Raw genomic sequence first — 6663 nt, forward strand, 5'->3', positions numbered from 1 at the left:
AAAATGTCGGGCTCATATAGCCTTGCGGATACGGTTTGGCTGCAACTTCCATGGGTTAAGGTGGATGAAAATCAATAGAAGTTACTATTGATGATAATTTACCTCTTTCATCCTTAAGAAGGTCAATTAGCTCATCCTTTATAACAAACTAGAGATAGATCGTGCCTCTTTAGTGATGCTTTCAGCAAATTTGGATGTCATATTGCCTCTAGCATTGTCGTGTGTTACTTGGATATGTTGTTCAGTAACATTTATGTGCCTCACTAGAGACTCATTCGTCCTGTGCTCCTTTGGTAGGCCAATTCTGTCGACAGTAGCTTCTTGGTGTGTATGTGGTAAAAGGGTACTTAGTAACTTCATCATACCATCTTGAGCCCTTTGAAGTTTTCAAGTCTCACTAGCACAACATTGCCTGTATTTGTTGCATTAGCATTGTTGTTGTTGTTGTTGTCATTTTGCAAGTTCTCTGGTTGATTATGAGCTTCATGCTTGTGGATATCCATAGAGGAAGAGATTTGGATTCAAACAAGAGAAAAAACTTGAGTGCCTTCCTTAGTATGGATATAAATATATATATATATATATATATATGCGTGTGTGTAACAAAGTAAGGAAAAACCGTCCCCAAAAGAGTCGCCAAAATGTTCAAGGGTTCTAGCTGAATATTTAATAATAATGTGGACAATATAATAAATTATTAATTATTATGTGCTTAAGAACAAAGAAATAAAATAATCGCCACACAAATTTACATGGTTCAGCAATATATTTGATTATTTCCTACATCCACAGTTGCAAGGGCTACCTTCTTATTAATAATAGAAGATTACAAGAAAAACCATAGTGTATCCTATCTATCGTTTAAAGAGATTAGAGAGATTTGTGGCATAATTAATTATTGTATCTTAGGAACTTTGTTTATTCTCGACGAATATAGTGAGTTTGTAGTGATTTTGTAGCAAGTTGGATTAGGAGAAATATATCAATGTATATTAGGGTCTAATAACATTGGTGTAGGACTGATTTTGTAGCAAACTGAATAATGTTAGGTTGGATTATGCAAGGTTAGGTATATATATCTACCACTACTACAAAATTGAGTTTTCTCCGCGGTTTTTTTCCTTAATACACTAAGATTTTTGGGAGTAATGGGTGCCGTAGTATAATCAAGCGCAGAGAAAAGTTCACGAAACGGGCATTTTCTCATCGATTTTTCTTTGCAAAAATCGCAGAGAAAAAGCTATGCATCCCCACGCTTACAACTTTCTACTGCTTTTTAAAAAAAAAAACTGCAATAATATAGAACTTTGTTTAGGCGGGTGTTAAATGTGATATTCGAGAGTCACTCAAACTTTTCTCTGTGCTTTTTATTTAAGGTTGAAAAAAGCACAGAAAAAGTCTATATTTATAGTAGTGTATGTATATTAGGGTAAGAGAACATTGTTGTAGGTTTGATGATTAACTAAGCTTGCTTAAGAGAGGTTAGCTTAGGTTTAGAGAAGCTAGCTTATTTGATTGGTAAAAAAAAACATCGAATATGATGATCGTAGATTTCCTTCTCTCTCTTATCACTACCATTAGCCTTTCTTTTATAAGCAAAGGTTGCTTGCAAGAGAAGGCTAAAAATAACACATGTTTTCTACCAAAGCTATTTCACCTCCTTAAGTTTCTTTCATGGCATTTTTATAATAAAGATTATTTATCATGGGCATTCACACTATTTAACAATTCTTACTTTAACCCTGTTCATTAATTTACACTTCATCAAAATGGAGGAAGAAGACAGTCAAGTGAACTTGATATATGTGTGTGCAAAATTTGTGCTTCTTGACAATTTCAGTACCACAAATACAAAAGCAACTAAACTACTGTATCAATCCTATTTGAGTTTTCCAAACCAAGCAAAAAAAAAACAAAAACAAACCAATTTTGTCAAAATATCTGTTCTAAACAAAAAAAAAAAGTAATAAAATATCTCGTTCTATTATTATTTTTATCATACAAATATTTGAAAATATTTATATCTGCAACTTCTTTCGTACGTTGGTTTGAACGAAACAAAATACTATATATAGTAATAATGCGAAAAAAATATGTCCTTAAAAAGTGTTAAAACATTTCATCACCATTATTTGAATCTTTATGTTGTGTCCAAAACTATCGACTTAATTTTTGATATGTCATAAAAAAACAAAAAAATATTGAAAAAGTAAAAACTTTCTTCGCTTTTTCTTTTTCAAAATTTAACTGATTATTAGACTTGAGTATATGTTCGTTTAGCTTCTAGCCTGATTTCAATAAATAACTAAATATAGCATGCATCTGGTTTACAGTAGAGGGTTAATTGTTTGGGGTTTAGAAGTAAGAAAAAATCAAAACTTCTATTATATTTTGTGCTTGCAAATAATTCGTTAAAAAATGTTTTTTGCTATTCTTCTGCTTGATATTTTTGTTATGTTTTTTTTAAAGTGAATTTGTTGCTAATGTTCACGCAATTTAATATATTTGAGTTTTCTCTCTTAATATTACCAATCATACATGCATGCTAATGATCTAAAATCTTTCTTGAATCTATTATATTTTATTGTAATGATTATAATTTTTTTATTTAATAATTAATATATTGTTGGAATAGGTTAAATAAAAGAGTGTAATAAGGAGATACCGACATAATTGGAATGTCTAAGTGGACCCCCTAACTCGTGTCACCACCAATAAATTTACACAACCATAAATGGTATAAGTTATACATGAAGCACTACCATATATATATGTGTGTGTGTGAAGAGAAGAATGATTCCCAAAATACTATTCTAAAAAAGTGATTACCCCATTTAGGACCCACCTTAATATCACCAACCAATGCTTAAAACAACAATTGTACCAATATCACTCATTTCAAAATATACAGCATTGTATGAAGAACATACACAACAAACAAAAATAATTCAAACTATAGCAACAAAATATATTTGATGTATGTACATATATATATATAATGTTATTTAGAGCCATACGTCAGCAACAGCAACAAATGTTTCATTTGATGGTTTAAGGAGGAAAAGGCATAACCATACAAATATTAAGAAAGAAAGAAAAATTGATAAATAGAAAAAATAATAAAGTGGCAATGTAGATGTAGGATAAATATTAGAGACGGTAGTTAAGCAATCACATACTACTGTCATTGACAAACTCACTGTAAAAATTCATCAAACTCATAAAGAGTTTCTGGCCATCATAAGAGCCAACTTTGTCCCTACATCAGTTTTATTAGTAAAAGCTTAAATGAAGAGTCTAAAAATTCAATATGAGTCTCTCAAGACCCGCTTTTGTCAATAAGAGTCAACAAAGGCTCCTTCCCAAATCTATTTGGACAGTTCAGTCCTCTTCAGGATGTCTACAATACCAATCCCATGGCATTTTGCTACAATTCTCAAAGCCTCCCAGCCTTTTCCTATTGCTGGATCTAACCAAGAGGAGTTTGGTGTGCGATTAAGATGAATGCTTGAAGAAATTCAACAACAAAGAACAAAAAATGGGAAGAAAAATGAATCATAAAGTCAATCAACAGAAGAACCGAAACAGCTTATGGTTAACCCACACATCAATCCTCTATCACAGATGATTCGCCAAACAAATAATCTCCACGTCCTGAAAAAGGAGACAGACTCAGAAGACTCGTTTAATGCAGAAGCTCAAAGTTACCCCTCTAGCTCAAAAACAGCTTCAGAAGTCTGGTCTCAAGATATAAACACCACTGATACTGAAACTTTGGCTAGTGATGTCGACATCTTATCCAGTGATGATGAGGTCTTAGCACACCTTATGGTTCAGCCTGCTGAAGGATCAATCTCACAAATTGAAGCAATTATCACTAGTGATGAAGAAAGTGGAGATGACTACGCACCAACATATGTTCCCCAACAACAACAAAAAAGTAAAAGTTCAAAATTTCACACTTTTGCTTTGGAAGATCTTCCTCCATCAAAGTGGCACGAAAGATTCCAAGATTTTCAAGCTTGGCTCAACTTGAAGTCTCAAAAACCACAAACACAGATAAGAACGATTCTCCTCAATTTTGTCTCCCTATTTACAGGCACTCTACAAGATTGTTAGACAAGCCTAGGCGAATACAGACAAATGACATCCTTACAACTTACGTCAGTCACAAATGCCCTGACTTATCTCTACATTGAATTTTGTGGACAAGATGCTCAAGTTACTGAAAGATTGCATGCAGAATTCTTTAAGCTAAAATGTTGTTCAATGGACAAAATAGATTTGGAGAAACATTATAAGAAAATGACCCAATGGTTCTACCAAATAGGCGGAATTGATGATCCAAATCTAAAACAAGCGCTCCTCTTGTCCATACCGGAGCCACTAGGAGAAGAAATCTTCAGGCTTCTCTCAGGAGAAGGAAAAACTTTGGCAGATGCTACAATTGGAGAAATTTATCAATTAGTCCTAAAAGCTTTAGAAAATATGTGCTCCCAACACAAATTCCTCCAAGAATTCATGAAGCAATCCAATAAGTTTTGAAAGGCTTGTAGCCGAAAAGACCTGCTCATTAAATGTCCATCAGAATTGACATGTTTATGTTCCCAAATGAAGGATAAGAGGCACAATAAGCAGTTCAAAACCTTCAAAATTTCTAAAAGGAAGAGACGACGTTCATTCAAGTTCCTACAAAGGAAGTGTTCTTTCAGGAAGAAGTCTGATAAATGTTATATCTGTGGGAAGAAAGGACATTATGCAAAACAATGTCCTAAAGGGAAAAATTCCAAGATGATTTCACACATTCAACAAACAGCTGGTATATCCCTTGCAGATAATGATTTGGAATCCATCTTCTCTAATGATGATGAGCTGAATCCAGATTCTCTCTATGCATTCAAACAATTGAACAAATTAGAGATGGATGAATTCTACCATACGGTAGCAGCCAATACAATACATTCATTACCATATAGATCCTCCCCAAAAAATATGTCAGGCCAGTTAAAGTGTCAACTTTCTTTGATACCGGAGCATCATATACCATGATGAATCCTCACATTCTCCCTCTAGAATATTGGAGAAAAGAAAAATAGTTTTCCAGGCTGCAAACAGGAGCATTTTTTGTACATATCTCATCAGCAAACCAATCATATTATAGTTTTTCCTGGGATGCTCTATCATCCATAGAGTAATAGGCTCTAAATTACTCGGAAAAGACCTTATTATTGATTTTGATGTCTACACTAAGAAAAAGGGTTTACAAATCCTTCCTGGGGGTCTCGGATATAAATAGCATTTTTCTTTGTGGGAATCTGTTCCAAACTACTTCCTTATGCCTCCTGATCCATTCTTCCAAATCAAGCAACAACTCATCAAAAATTCTTGTGCCACCAGTTATGTTGAGTTCTTCTCAAAAGGTGACCATCCTTTATGGAAAAAATAACAATTTTTCATTAGTTTACCTTTCAGGCATAATGAAGATATTAATCCTACGAAGGCAAGTAACCCAGGCATGAATCCAGAACACCAACAGATGGCATCTGAGGAATGTAAGGATTTACAACAACAATGTCTAGTTGAATCAAATACCTTCTCATGGGCATGTCATGCCTTCTATGTCAATAAAATATTAAAACAAGTCCGAGGAAAGTAAAGACTAGTCATCAACTATAAGCCCCTTAATGAATTTCTAGCATATGATAAATTCTCTCTAACAAACAAGAATTCATTGTTTGCAAGCCTTTCGAAAGCCTATATATTTTCAAATTTTGATTTAAAGTTTGGTTTTTGGAAATTGGGCATTAAATAGGAAGAAAGGCCCAAAACATCTTTTTGTATCCCAAATTACCATTTCTAATGGACGGTTCTTCCATTTGGCCTTAAGACAACCTTGTCACTGTTCCAAAAGGCCATGACCCGAATCTATGGCCCAATCTTAGAGAAAGCCTTAATCTACATTGATGACATCTTTCTTTTCTCACCAGATGAACAAACTCATCAAGCCTTACTAGCCAAATTCGTCTCTCTTACAGAAGCCCATGGAATCATGCTATCCGAAAAAAAGATAATCATTGGACAATCCCAAATAGAATGTTTGGGAATGAAGTTATTCCAAGGCCAATATGAGGCTCAACCTCATATAGCTCAAAAGTTACTCAAATTTTCTAAAGAAAACTTCATAAATGTCCAAATCCAAAAATTCCTTGGAATTGTCAATTATCTATGGGACTTTGTCCCCAGGCTTTCAGAGATGACAAGACCACTCAATGACATGCATAAAAAAGCTGACTCCACCATGGTCACAAGAGCAAACTGTAGCAGTCAAAAGATTGAAAGAGGTAATGCATACCCTACCACATTTACAGATTCCTTCTGCTAGGAAAAGAAATCTACAAACATACGCTAGTGATCACTATTAGGGATTTGTTCTACTTGAACAAGACTAGAAAGAGAAAAAGAAGATATGTGGATACAAGAGTAGCCACTTAAAATATTCTTAGCTCCATTATCATTCTACCCTAAAAGAATTAATGGCGATAAATATGGGAATTACGAAATTCGAGTTCCATCTAATTGGTCATCATTTCTTGGTAGAAATAGACTTTGCCACTTTTAAAGGAATGTTTAGTCTAAAGAAGAACAAAACAACAAATGCTCAAC

The sequence above is a fragment of the Humulus lupulus genome, chromosome 5, assembly GCF_963169125.1.
Source record: "Humulus lupulus chromosome 5, drHumLupu1.1, whole genome shotgun sequence".
Taxonomy (NCBI): domain Eukaryota; kingdom Viridiplantae; phylum Streptophyta; class Magnoliopsida; order Rosales; family Cannabaceae; genus Humulus; species Humulus lupulus.